The 13,843-nt window shown below is 36.9% G+C and overlaps 1 protein-coding gene across 1 annotated transcript in view; it reads right to left on the bottom strand.

The window, feature by feature from the left end:
* The window catches only part of PKHD1 (polycystic kidney and hepatic disease 1 (autosomal recessive)), a 507,823-nt gene that overhangs the window by 175,476 nt on the left and 318,504 nt on the right, over positions 1 to 13,843 (bottom strand).

Genomic DNA, 13,843 nt, shown 5'->3' with positions numbered 1-13,843 from the left:
TAACTTTATCGCTCTGTGCCTCAGTTTTCTCATCTGTGGAATGGGAATAATACCAAAAATAACTGTTTTGTTCATAGGACTTTTGTGAGGGTTAAATGAGTTAATAGATTGAAAATGCTTATACAATATTAGTAAGCTGTATCTAATTCCCTAAGTCCCATTGTGTGAGGCAAAGTACATGGTGCATGCTTAATAAACACTTGATGTTATTATTTTTACTGTTGTCCCTTAGCTTGCCATGCTTATAGAGCTTACTGGAAAATTTAAAATCATTATGTTTTATTTCCCCTTTCATAAAAGCAGTCTTCATATAACTTCAGAAGAAATAATCATAGCTTTTGCCTGAGATTTACTATAGAGTAACATATAAATACAACATTTTCATTTAAAACAGTAAGTATTTCATGTATGCCAAAGCATTGTGTTACTTTTTGAAATTTAGCAGTAATTCAACACTAATTAATGACATCAAATAAAGATTTTCGCTTAAATTTCTAGTGCCATAATCACCAACACATGTAAAGATTTATAAGGAATTCTTTTGTTAATATAATCTCATCTCTCATTCTAGGAAACAGTGCACTTGCTCTTCTTAAGGACATGCCCAAGCAAATTAACTTGTCATGAGTTGTCTTTCCTAGCCCCTGCCTGCTTCCTGCATTATAAGAATGGCCATGCCCTCCTGTGGCAGAGACTATAGAGTTGTAAACCAACCATTTCTCTTGTTTTCCTAAGTTCACAGACTACGGTTTCCACCTCCTTTGCAGGTAGATGAAGTCATGTAACTGAGTTGTAGCCAATAAAATGTGGGAAGAATTAAAGTATGACATCTCTAGGCCTGGTCCATAAATTCTGTATGCCTTTTCCCTCCCCTTTTCTCTCGGTTAGATGTAGAGCAGTGGTTCTCAAAGTATGGTCCTATCCCATCAGGATGCAAAGCAAGCATTAGCTCTGCTAGCAAGATATTCTCTCTTCTCGCTGGCTCCACCACTCTCCCTAGGGAAACAACCTCTCTCTTTTACACTTCAGTGACACACTGTACATACATCTATCAGAGTACTGAGACACATTATTCAAATTATATACATATACTATTGTATGTGAGGAAGTAACTGTCACTGGGCTGGTCCTCGGTGTGATTATGACTTCCTCTCCCACTCTGACTTCCTTAAGTGAAGAGATCATTCTTTTTCTTTTTAAATTCCTAGTGTTTTTGCAATACTGAAGATAAAGACACTAAATAAATGTCGTCCAGATCTGTTGAGTTTAATCCCCTACATACCTTAAATTCAAGAGCTCATTGGTGACTGATACAAAATGAATGATCAAGCTAAACAGATAAAAATAAATATATATCTTACTCTCATCTCTGGCACTTTTCAGAATATTCAAATAAAAGAGTGAAGTACCTAGAGAATGTTCTAGGTTTAGCATACATTTTATGGGTTCATAAGTTTAAGAATTATTTGAAGCAAAACTTGTAAAAAACAAGAGGGCTTTGCCTCTAATTTATTTACTTATTTATTTAATTTTCATCTTTCATTTTAAATTCAGGGATGCATGAGCAGGATGTGCAGGTTTGTTAACACAGGTAAACTTGTGCCAGGGTGACCTGCTGCACAGATCATGCCATCACTCAGGTATTAAGCCCAGAACCAATTAGCTATTCTTCCTGATCCTCTTCCTCCTCCCACCCCCTGCCCTCTGACAGGCCCCAGTGTGTGCTGTTCCCTGCCTTGTGTCCATGTGTTCTCATCACTTAGCTCCCACTTACAAGCAAGAACATGTGGTATTTGGTTTTCTGTTCCTGTGTTAGGTTACTAAGGATAATGGCCTCCAGCTCCATCCATATCCCTGCAAAGGACATTATCTCATTCCTTTTTATGGCTGCATAGTATTCCATTATATCCATGTACCACATTTTCTGTATCCAGTCTATCATTGATGGGCATTTAAGTTGATTCCATGTCTTTGCTATTGTGAATAGTGCTGCAATGAACATATGTGTGTATGTGTCTTTAAAACAGAATGATTTCTATTCCTTTGGGTATATACCCAGTAATGGGATGCTGGGTCGAATGGTATTTCTGCCTCTGAGTCTTTGAGGAATCGCCACACTATCTTCCACAATGATTGAACTAATTTACACTCCCACCAACAGTATAAAAGCATTCTTTTTGCTCTACAACCTTACCAGCATCTGTTTTTTGATTTTTTAATAATAGCCATTCTGACTGGTATGAGATGATATCTCATTATGGTTTTGATTTGCATTTCTCTAATGATCAATGATGTTAAGCTTTTTTTCATATGTCTGTTGGCTGCATGTATGTCTTCTTTTGAGAGGTATCTGTTCATGTTCTTTGCCCACTTTTTAATGGGGTTGTTTTTTTCTTGTAAATTTAAGATCCTTATAGATGTTGGATATTAGACATTTGTCAGATGCATAGATTGCAAAATTTTTCTCTCATTCTGTAGCTTGATTACCCTGATGATAGTTTCTTTTGCTGTGCAGAAGCTCTTTAGTTTAATTATATCCCATTTGTCAATTTTTGCTTTTGTTGCAATTGCTTTTGGCATCTTATCATGTAATCTTCGCCTGTGCCTATGTCCTGAATGGTATTGCCTAGGTTTTCTTCCAGGGTTTTTATAGTTGTAGGCTTTACATTTAAGTCTTTATTCCATCTTGAGTTGATTTTTGTATATAGTTTAAGAAAGGGGCCTAGTTTCCATTTTTTTGCATATGGCTAGCCAATTCTCCCAGCATCATTTATTAAACAGGAAATTCTTTCCCCACTACTTGTTTTCTGAGGTTTGTCAAAGATGAGATGGTTGTAGGCGTGCAGTCTTGTTTCTGCCTTCTTTTTCTGTTCCATTGGTCTATGTGTCTGTTTTGTACCAGTACCATGCTGTTTTGTTATGCTATTTGGCTACTGTAGCCCTGCAGTGTAGTTTAAAGTTGGGTCATGTGATGCCTCTAGCTTTTCTCTTTTTGCTTAGGATTGCCTTGGCTATTCGGACTTTTGTTTGGTTTTATATGAATTTTGAAATAGTTTTTACTAATTCTGTGAAAAATCTTAATGGTAGTTTAAGGGGACTAGCAATGAATCTATAAATTGCTTTAGACAGTATGGCCATCTTCATGATATTGATTCTTCCTATCTATGAGCATGGAATATTTTTTCATTTATTTGTGTCATCTCTGATTTCTTTGAGCAGTGGTTTGTAGTTCTCCTTGAAGAGGTCCTTCACTTTCCTTGTTAGTTGTATTCACAGATATTTTATTCTTCTTGTGGCAGTTGTGAATGGGAGTTCATTTGTGATTTGGCTCTTGGCATGTCTATTGTTACTGTATAGAAATGCTAGTGATTTTTGCACATTGATTTTGTATCCTGAGACTTTGCTGAAGTTGCTTATCAGTTTAAGAAGCTTTTGGGCTGAGACAATAGGGTTTTCAAGCTATAGGATCATGTCATCTGCAAACAAAGATAGTTTGACTTCCTCTCCTCCTATTTAAATATGCTTTATTTCCATCTCTTGCCTAATTGACCTGGCCAGAACTTCCAATACTACCTTGAATAGGAGTGGTGAGAGAGAGCATCCTTGTCTTGTGACAGTTTTCAAGGGGAGTGCCTCTGGCTTTTGCCCATTCAGTAGAATATTGGCTATAAGTCTGTCACATATGCCTTTTATTATTTTGAGGTATATTTCTTCAATACTTAATTTATTGAGTTTTTAATTTGAATGTATGTTGAATTTATCAAAGGGCTTTTCTGCATCTATTGAGATAATCATGTGGTTTTGGTCTTTAGTTCTGTTTGTGTAACGAATCACATTTACTGATTTGCATATATTAAACCAACCTTGCATTCCAGGCACGAAGCCTACTTGATCATGCTGGATAAGCTTTTTGATGCGCTGCTGGATTCAGTTTGCCAGCATTTTGTTGAGAATTTTTGAATTGTTGTTCATCAATAATATTGGCCTGAATTTTTCTTTTTGTCATATCTCTGCCAGGTTTTGGTATCAGGATGATGCTGACCTCATGGAATGAGATAGGAAGGAGTCCTTCCTTTTTAATTCTTTGGAATAGTTTCAGTAGAAATAGTACCAGCTCTTCCTCATAACTCTAGTAGAATTCAACTGTGAATCCACCTGGTCCTGGGATTTCTTTGGATGATAGGCTATTTATTACTGCCTCATTTTCAGAATTCATTATTAATCTATTCAGGGATTCAATTTCTTCCTGGTTCAGTCTTGGGAGGGTGCATGTGTCCAGGAATTTATCCATTTCTTCTAAATTTTCTGCTTTATGTGCAAGAGGTGTTTATAATATTCCCTGAGGGTTGTTTGTGTTTCTCTGGGGTCAGTGGTAATATCCCCCTTGTTGTTTCTGATTGTGTTTATTTCAATCTTCTCTCTTTTCTTCTTTATTAATCTAGCCAGCAGTCTATTTCATTAGTTTAAAAACAAACAAACAAAAAAAAAACAGCTCCTAGATTTGTTGATTTTTTGAAGGGTTTTCATGTCTCTATGTCCTTCAGTTCAGCTCAGATCTTGGTTATTTCTTGTCTTCTGCTAGCTTCGACATTTATTTGCTCTAGGTTCTCTAGTTCTTTTAGTTGTAATGTTAGATTGTTAACTTGAGATCTTTCTCGCTTTTAGATGTGGGCATTTAGTGCTATAAATTTCCCTCTTCATGCTGCTTTAGCTATGTCCCAGATATTCTGGTACAGTATATCTTCATTCTCATGAGTTTCAAATAACTCTTTGATTTCTGCCTTCATTTCACTATTTACTCAAGAGTCGTTCAGGAGAAGGAGAAGGTTGTTCATTTCCATGGTGTTGTGTGGTTTTGAAGAGACCTTTTTTTTTTTTTTTTTTTTTTTTGAGACAGAGTCTCATTATTCTGTTGCCCAGGCTGGAGTGCAGTGGTGTGATATCAGCTCACTGCAACCTCTGCCTCCTGGATTCAAGTGATTCCTTTGCCTCAGCCTCCCGAGTAGCTGGGATTACAGGCGTCTTCCACCATACCTGGATAATTTTTGTATTTTTAGTAGAGACAGGGTTTCAGCATGTTGCCCAGGCTGGTCTTGAACTCCTGACCTCGGGCAATCCACCCACCTCAGCCTCCCAAAGTGCTGGGATGACAGTCATGAGCCACCACACCTGGCCTTGAATAGATTTCTTAATCTTACATTCTAATTTGATTGTGCTGTGGTCTGAGAGACTGTTATTATTTCAGTTCTTCTGCATTTGCTGAGAGTGATTTACTTCCAATTATATGATCAATTTTAAAGTAAGTGCTATGTAGTAATGAGAAGAATGTATATTCCTTTGTTTTGGGGTGGAGAGGTCTGTAGATATCTATCAGGTCCACTTTATCCAGAGTTGAGTTCTGGTCCTGAGTATCTTTTTTAATGTTCTAAATCATCTGTCTAAGATTGTCAGTGGGGTGTTAAAGTCTCACGCTATAATTGTGTGGGAGTCTAAGTCTCTTAGAAGATCTCTAAGAACTTGCTTTATGAATCTGAGTGCTACAGTATTGGGTGCATATACATTTAGGATAGCTGGCTCTTCTTGTTGAATTGAACCCTTTACCATTATGTACTGCCCTTGTCTTTTTTCATTTTTGTTGGTTTAAGTACATTTTGTCAGAAACTAGGATTGCAACCCCTGCTTTTTTTCTGTTTTCCATTTGCTTGGTAAATTTTTCTTCTTTCCTTTATTTTGAACCTATGTGTGTCTTTGTATGAGAGATAGGACTCTTGAAGACAGCACACTGATGGGTCTTGGTTCTTTATCCAGCTTTAAAAGACTCTGTGTTTTTTAATTGGGGCATTTAGCCCATTTATATTTAATGCTAGTATTGATATTGTGTGTATTTGATCCTGGCATTATGATGCTAGCTAGTTATTTTGCAGACTTGTTTACGTGATTGCTCCATAATGTCACTGGTCTGTGTATTTCAGTTTTTGTAGTGACTGGTAATAGTTTTTCATTTTCATATTTAGTGTTTCCTTCAGTTCTTGTAAGGCAGATCTGGTGGTACCAAATTCCCTCAGCATTTGCTTATCTGAAAAGGATCTGATTTCTCTTTTGATTATGAAGCTTAGTTTGTCCAGATAAGAAATTCTAGGTCGGGGGCCAGGTGCGATGGCTCATGCCTGTAATTCCAGCACTTTGGGAGGCCAAGGCAAGTGGATCACTTGAGGCTAGAAGTTCAAGACCAGCCTGGCCAACATGGCAAAATCCTGTCTCTACTAAAAATACAAAAATTAGCCAGGCATGGTGATGCATACCTGAAATCCCAGCTACTTGGGAGGCTGGGGTACAAGAATTGCTTGAACCTGGAAGATAGAGGTTGCAGTGAACTGAGATCACACCACTGCAATCCAGCCTGGGTGACAGAGCAAGACTCCATCTCAAAAATAAAATAGAAAGAAAGAAAAAGAAATTCTGTGTTGGAATGTCTTTTCTTTAAGAATGTTGAATATTTGCCCCCAATCTCTTCTGGCTTACAGTGTTTCCATTAAGAGGTCTGTGGTTTGTCTGATGGGCTTCCCTTTGTAGGTCACCTGGCCTTTCTCTGGCTGCCTTTAATATTTTTGCTTTCATTTTGACCTTGGAGAATTTGATGATTATGTGTCTAGGGAATGATCTTCTCATACAGTATCTTACTGGGGTTCTCTGCATTTCCTGAATTTCAATGTTGGCTTGCCTAGCTAGGTTGGGGAAGTTTTCCTGGATGATATCCTAAAATATATTTTCCAAATTGGTTCCATTCTCCCTGTCTCAAAGCAAGAGTTTTAAACAAATTGATTTTTATCTGTTCCAGCCTATAGCACATTCAACCAATATTCAGCTATTAAACCTGATTGTACAAAACGATAAAATTTGTTGAACTAATGCTATCTCTCATCCACAGAGTACTCACACATACACATAAAAGTATGATAGTGGTGCTTTTAGATGTATTTCTCAGCTAAAATATGATAAGTACATGAAGTTTAAATTATACCCCTTTTAGAAAAAATTGTTCCTTTTAATTGCCCTACCAACTCCAAATGTACCAACAAATTTCCCACAAATCACACAAAGACTATTATAACCACTTGAGAACAGGAATGCAGCTGATGTTCTCACTTTTATTTTCTCAGGACCTAGAAGAATAATATTTATCTCATAATAGATGATCAAAAATAACACCACACACACACACACACGCATAAGTAAACATGTGTGTGCACACGCATAAATTCCAATAGCTATCAGAGGAAAAGTATAGAATGAAGATAAGAAGAGAAACATTAGTCTTATTTCTTTTGGTGCCACACTTTTCACTTTGAAATTCCCTGGATTCATCTCCCCATTTTTTCTTATTTATTCCTTTTCTTTCCTATAATGTGACAAATCTTGATGGGTGTTAGGAATTTAAAGATGAGCGAGTCATGTTTCCCACCATCAGATGAAGACAGGTATATATACAAATAAATAATGTGGTATACTTGAAATGATGACATACTTTTTAATTATATGGGGGTTAACTCTGTTTTTATTCCCAGATGCTTCAAACTAGAGTCTACCAATGTGTCTCTTATAAGAAAATTCTGCTAAAATAAAATAAGCACATAGCATACAGAGATTTTCATAAAGGAATTCTCCTTGTATCACAATAATAAAGATTTCAGATAGTTACATGAGCAAAAGAATTCACCCTAATGTAGCCTCCAGAGCAGATCAGCTGCAGGTCTAAATTGATCAGTTCTCAGCTACAATGACACTTGCAGAGGATTTCTCTTTTTTCCAGGAGTCAAAAGCTGGCATCTATGTGCCACATTTTCTAGAAGTAACATCCTTTCCATAAAATTACTCAAGATATTTCAGAGCAATCACTCAGAAATAGTTATGTATACAACTCACATAATAATATACGGGATGGACCACCTCTAATTTAAGTGTGTTCCAGTGCTTTCCACCCTGTCCTGCCTTGGCTACAGATATTCCACCCTATTCTGTCAGTGACCAATCTATCCTACTTGAGAGAATGAGCACTGGCATATGGAGGGAACCATCTGGAATTTCTGTTGCTCAATGGGTGGCTGATGGGGGAGTTGATCTGGAAAGAGGCTCCAAAAAGAATTAATGAGTTCCAGATGTAATTAAAGACTGCTTTTCCCCCCAAAGGGGCTCAGGACTAGCCATGGGGTGGTGCCTCTTGGTTCCGAATTACACCCTTTAACCACTTGTTCATCCATCAAGCACTAAACACCACCATCTTTATCCTTTTGCGTTTTGCCAAGCAGTGTTTTGGCTTTTTGGTCTTTTTTTTTCCTGAAAGTGTTTTATTTTTACAATTAGAACACTAAAGCTTTAAAAATAATATCTGGAAAGTTAACAATAAGGAGAAACCCCTGAATTTTTCCATGCACCAAATGCAACAACAACAACAAAAAAGACTCGGAGTTTTATTAGAAATGCATTAAGTAGCCTCAAGACCAGAAAACCTGAGTCAGACTGAAAGATAGATGTCTCTGAAAGAGGGGTGGGGCTTCTTTTGTATCAAGAACAATTTGACTACCACAGTTACAAAGCATTCCATATAAGTTCAACACTAGATTTAAACTCACTTTTTTTCCCAGCAAAGTTAGGGAATCAAGGTCACTATTGTGTAGCATTCCAAGGGTCTGACACTTGTCTAAATCCTGTAGAAATGAGATCAAGGGCAAAGGGCACAGATCCTGGGAATAATGATGGGGTCACATGAACAGGCATAATTTAGGGCAGGCAGACCCACTGCTTGTATGGTATTCACTGTATCAGGCCCCATAACTTAGGTGGTGAAGACAGTTTCCACTACAACCCTGCTATTGTCAGGAAAGCAGCCTATACTGACTTTGGACACAGCTCAGACTTCTGAGGGAGAGCAATGGCATGCCAGGCAGAGCAGGACATACAAGGACTATTTGTGGGCTTGTTATTTTCCTGTACCTTCCATAATTAATGGGTTTTTTTTTCTACACTCAGCCTTGGCCCCTATATTTTCTATTAAATACGTGAACCAAAGGAAAAGTAAATTTTAAAGCCATTTGAATCACTACTAAATGATCTAATCTTCCTTTGTAGAAAGAAAATATTTTTAGCTCCAAAGTGACTACTTTAAATATACATTTTACACAATGATTGGTGATATTTTCTTTCTTTTGTGGTCTTGTTTAACTTTGGAGGCATCTAACAATTTATCTAAATAGTCTATCATAATTTATAAAGATGAATCATACATCCAAGGAAAGTATTCCTAAAATAGAATGGAAACTCTTATACATAAATACTTCATAGAGATGAAAGATGAATATGATTGAAAATTAGTGTCAAGTAGACTAATTTACTGAGATGATGGTATTCAGTTCTCTGGAGTTCATTCTCTTATAGAAAAAGCTGAACAGAGATGTGCTAGAACATAAGGATGCAGTCTTTCTATAACTAAACTCTTTCCAAAGAGTTGCTAGCTTTATAGTCTGCCTTTTTCATCAAATCCACACAGGTGGTTTCTTTATTCTACTCTGCCTATCATTTTTTTTCAAACTGGTCTTAAAAATAGGCAGAAGAGGCAGTTTCAAAGTGCCCAGAGGCACACGATTCAAGACTAAAAGCCAGTTTCCTAACACCTTGAAGAAAAACCATCTGCTGGCCTGACTGTGTGTGTGTGTGTGTGTGTGTGCGCGCGCGCGCATATGTGTGTGTGTGTGTGACAGAGAGAGAGAGAGGAGGATGGGAGGGGAGGAGAGAAAAATAGCTCTTCTCACTCTCACTTCATGAGAAGAGTCCTTTAAACTTTGGACAATAAATCCTCATCCCACTCCCCACATTCTTTCTGTGTCTTTTTCAATCACACACAGACATGCATAATTCCCATAGTAGAATAAACATTTTAAATTATGATATTTTAATTGATCAATAAAATGTTTAACATACAATGTTTATTTCTTCCTCTAGTCTATACCATCTGTTCTTCAAAAATATTTTGAATCTATTTAATAGGAAGGTTTTTAAGTAAAATTACCAACTGTATCAGATCAGTCCTCTGCATCCCAAATTCTGAAAGGAAAATACCAGAAGGTGCTGCTGTTTTCATAAAAATAGAAAAGATTCTGTGCCTTCTCTCATCCCAGGCTTTATTATTATTGTTTTAAATCTAGAGACGGTGCTGTTGTTCTCTTCATTAGACTTCAAAGAAATCAGAGTGGTTGACATGGCATTGCTATTTAAACCAAGGTCCATAGTTGTCACCTTGCTCAGATGGCTCAAGGCAAAAACAACAACAACAACGACAATCAAACAAACAAAAAACCTAGACCTTGCAATCCCCAGAAGACCTAAAAAGGAACAATATGCATTTTGATAAACTTTAGTTCTGATGTTAAACTACAGTTTGGCCTTATTCACGTAACTCTATTACCTCCATACATTGTTAATGAATTCCAACTAACACGAGGTTTGGGGATAAAATCCCTCTCCAATCCTGTAGCGAATAATGCTTAATATGTGAAGAGGCATAAACTGGCAACTCTCAGGTGATCCAATTATTAAATTTTTACATGTTACAGTTGGTTTGAAAGCCAAACTAAGCACTTATTTTCCTATGTGGGTTTTTGTTTTGATTTGTTTCCTTAAGAAGAATAATATGATCAATTTTTAGTAAATAAATATATTTTTTACTTTTACCCTGAATAGAAAAATATGAATATCTATGAAATAAGTGATTCATTCCTGAATGGTGCTGTTTAGGCAAAGGTCCAGATATCAAATATTATATCAAATACGTTTATTTCTCCCCATCAGGTCTTTTTTGAAAAATAAATCTTTTTGTCTCTACTTGACACTAGACAGGTCAATATATCCAAAAAACTATGAGATTCTTTAATTTTTCTCAGTGTTATTGGCTTCTTTTCTTAAGTTTTCAATTGTTTCTTCTGCAGGAAAAGAAACCCAAAAGATTATTAAAATCTTAAAAATAAGATGTTTGTATCCTTTTTGTTTTTTAAACATACATATATCAATTATAATTGATGTTTAAGAGAGAGTTTAAAATATAGTATCTGACTAACATTTAGTAAATAATCTATACTTTCTATTTTAATATCTTGTACCAATATTTATATTTTCTGAACAAGCCAATCTATGTGTTGTGCTCCTAAATTAATAAAGTGCTTATAGTTTATAAAGCACAAAATAACTTCTGTAGAAGTTGTTATTGTTTTGAACATTTTTATATTTTCCATATTTTTTGGAAAGTCCCAAAAAATTAAGTCCCTTAAAAGTCTTCTTGTAAATTCCAGTGAATTACATATGTTCAAAGCAAGGAGTTCTTGTTTGGGGTTTCCAAAATATGTTATTTTCCACTTGAATTCAAATATTGTCCCAGAAATCATGAAGGTTCAATGTTTATTGACAATTCTAAGTATTCTAACAATAATGTCTGGATTCTACAGCCTCTATCAAAAGTCCCAATACTCTAAAATATCTTTGTATGGTAAACATACTGAAACCTTGTCCTTAGAGTTAATTCCTCTTTTTAATCCAAGGTGACTAGAAGACCCCAGGAGAAAAATAATATATAAAGAAAAGCTATTCTCACTGACCTATACATTTGTTCATCCATTCATTCATTCGCTTAGCAAATACTACCAAGTGCTTTGTCAGACACTGTGATACATGCCAAAGAAACAAACATAAATAAAACAAGTCTCCCACTTCACATAGAGAGGAAATTTTTTTTTTTTTTTTTTTTTTTTCCTAAGACAGAGTTTCACTCTTGTCACCCAGGCTGGAGTGCAATGGTGCGATCTTGGCTCACTGTAATCTCCGCCACCTGGGTTCAAGCAATTTTCCTGCCTCAGCTTCCCTAGTAGCTGGGATTACAGGTGCCCACCACCACGCCTGGCTAAGTTTTTGTATTATTAGTAGAGATGGGGTTTCACCATGTTGGCCAGACTGGTCTCAAACTCCTGACCTCAGGTGATCTGCCAGCCTTGGCCTCCCAAAGTGCTGGGATTACAGGTGTGAGCTATGGGGTAATGAAATTGATGGGATGAGTTTTGGAAGAAGAAAGAAGTAAGATCTGAAGTCCTTTTAGTATTTGCTTCTGATACCCACCAAAATGATCATGGCAAAGCCCAGGCAACATTTCAAACTAAAAAAGACTATGTCTGTTTCTTCTTTCTTTCTAGCGCCCATCCATCTCTGATGAACTATGGTCCTCATTTGCTTCTAACTACCAAATGGCCAGAATCCCACTGATGCACACCCACCAACAGCCCAGACATATGAAAGGTCTCAGTAGTTCTACAGTTCCAGTAATTTCTCAGTTGTGTCCCAAGTCCCTCCAGGCTTAACTCACTTATACATGACTAACCAGAGAAATAATACTTCATGGGGGTAACAGGAGAAATTAAGCAAAATTCCACATAAAAAAGTATTACAGTGCTGGCACATAAAAGGCACTCAATTATCAGCTATCGCTTCCATATGCCCAACATGTAGCTTGGAGTACTTGCTCTATACCTGTCCCTTCACTATTGTGTGAACCAAAGAAACACAGTTCCTGGCCTCATGAAATCACAAATTTTGTGGAGGAAATAAGACATTGATACACAATTGCAAAATTTACTGCATAGGCACAAACTCTGCAAATTGGTAAGAAGAAAAACACATAATACTATGAGATTAACAGCGAGGGATCAAGGATGAAACAGCTGAGACCTAAAAAGCGAGCAGCAGTTAACTAGGTGCAGAGTTGCTCCAGAGAAAGGAGGCAGGAGAGATGAAAAGTCAGAAGTGGGAAAGAGCTCCATACATACAAAAGACTGAAAGGTGAGAAACGCAAATCAAAAATCACAATGAGATACCATCTCACACCAGTCAGAATGGCTATTATTAAAAAGTTAGAAAATAATAGATGCTGGTGAGGCTGTGAAGAAAAGGGACTGCTTATACACTGTTGGTGGGAATCCAAATTTGTTCAGCCACTGTGGAAAAAAAGTTTGGTGATTTCTCAAAGAACTTGAAATAGAACTACCATTAAAACCAGCAGTCACATTACTGGGTATATATCCAAAGGAAAATAAATCATTCTACCAAAAAGACACGTGCACTTGTAGGTTTATCACAGCACTGTTCTCAGTAGCAAAGACCTGGAATCAACCTACCTGCCCATCAATGGTGGATTGGATAAAGAAATTGTGGTACATATACACCATGGAACACTATGCAGCCATAAAAAGGAATAAAATCATGTTCTTTGCAGCAACATGGGTGCTGCTGGAGGCCATTATCTTAAACAAATTAACACAGGAACAGAAAATCAAATACTACATGTTCTCACTTATAAGCGGAAGCAAGCATTGGGTACACATGGACATAGAGATGAAAACAAGAGACACTGGAGACTGCTAGACAGGGAAAGAAGAGACGAAAGGCTGAAAAGCTACCTATTGGGTGCTATGCTCACTATCTGGGTGAAGGAAAGGATTCATTCATATCCCAAACTTCAGCATCATGTAATACTTACATGTAACCAACCTGCACATGTACCATCTGAATCTAAATGAAAAGTTGAAATTATATTTTTTTAAAAAGACTGAAAAGCAACAAGAATGCCCACACTGCTGCATCTGGAGGACAGAGGTAAGAAGCAGGGCTGGAAAGGTGGGCAAGAGAGCGGATCAGGAAGGACTTTGGAGGCTATGTAAAAACCATGAGATTTTCATCTTGAGAATGAAAGTAAGCCACTAAGGGGAAATTAAAGAGGGAAATTACACAGCCAACTCATATTTTTAAGAGT

Source organism: Mandrillus leucophaeus, unplaced genomic scaffold, assembly GCF_000951045.1.
Source record: "Mandrillus leucophaeus isolate KB7577 unplaced genomic scaffold, Mleu.le_1.0 Scaffold223, whole genome shotgun sequence".
Lineage (NCBI taxonomy): Eukaryota > Metazoa > Chordata > Mammalia > Primates > Cercopithecidae > Mandrillus > Mandrillus leucophaeus.
This window is presented reverse-complemented; position numbering and strand designations above follow the sequence as displayed.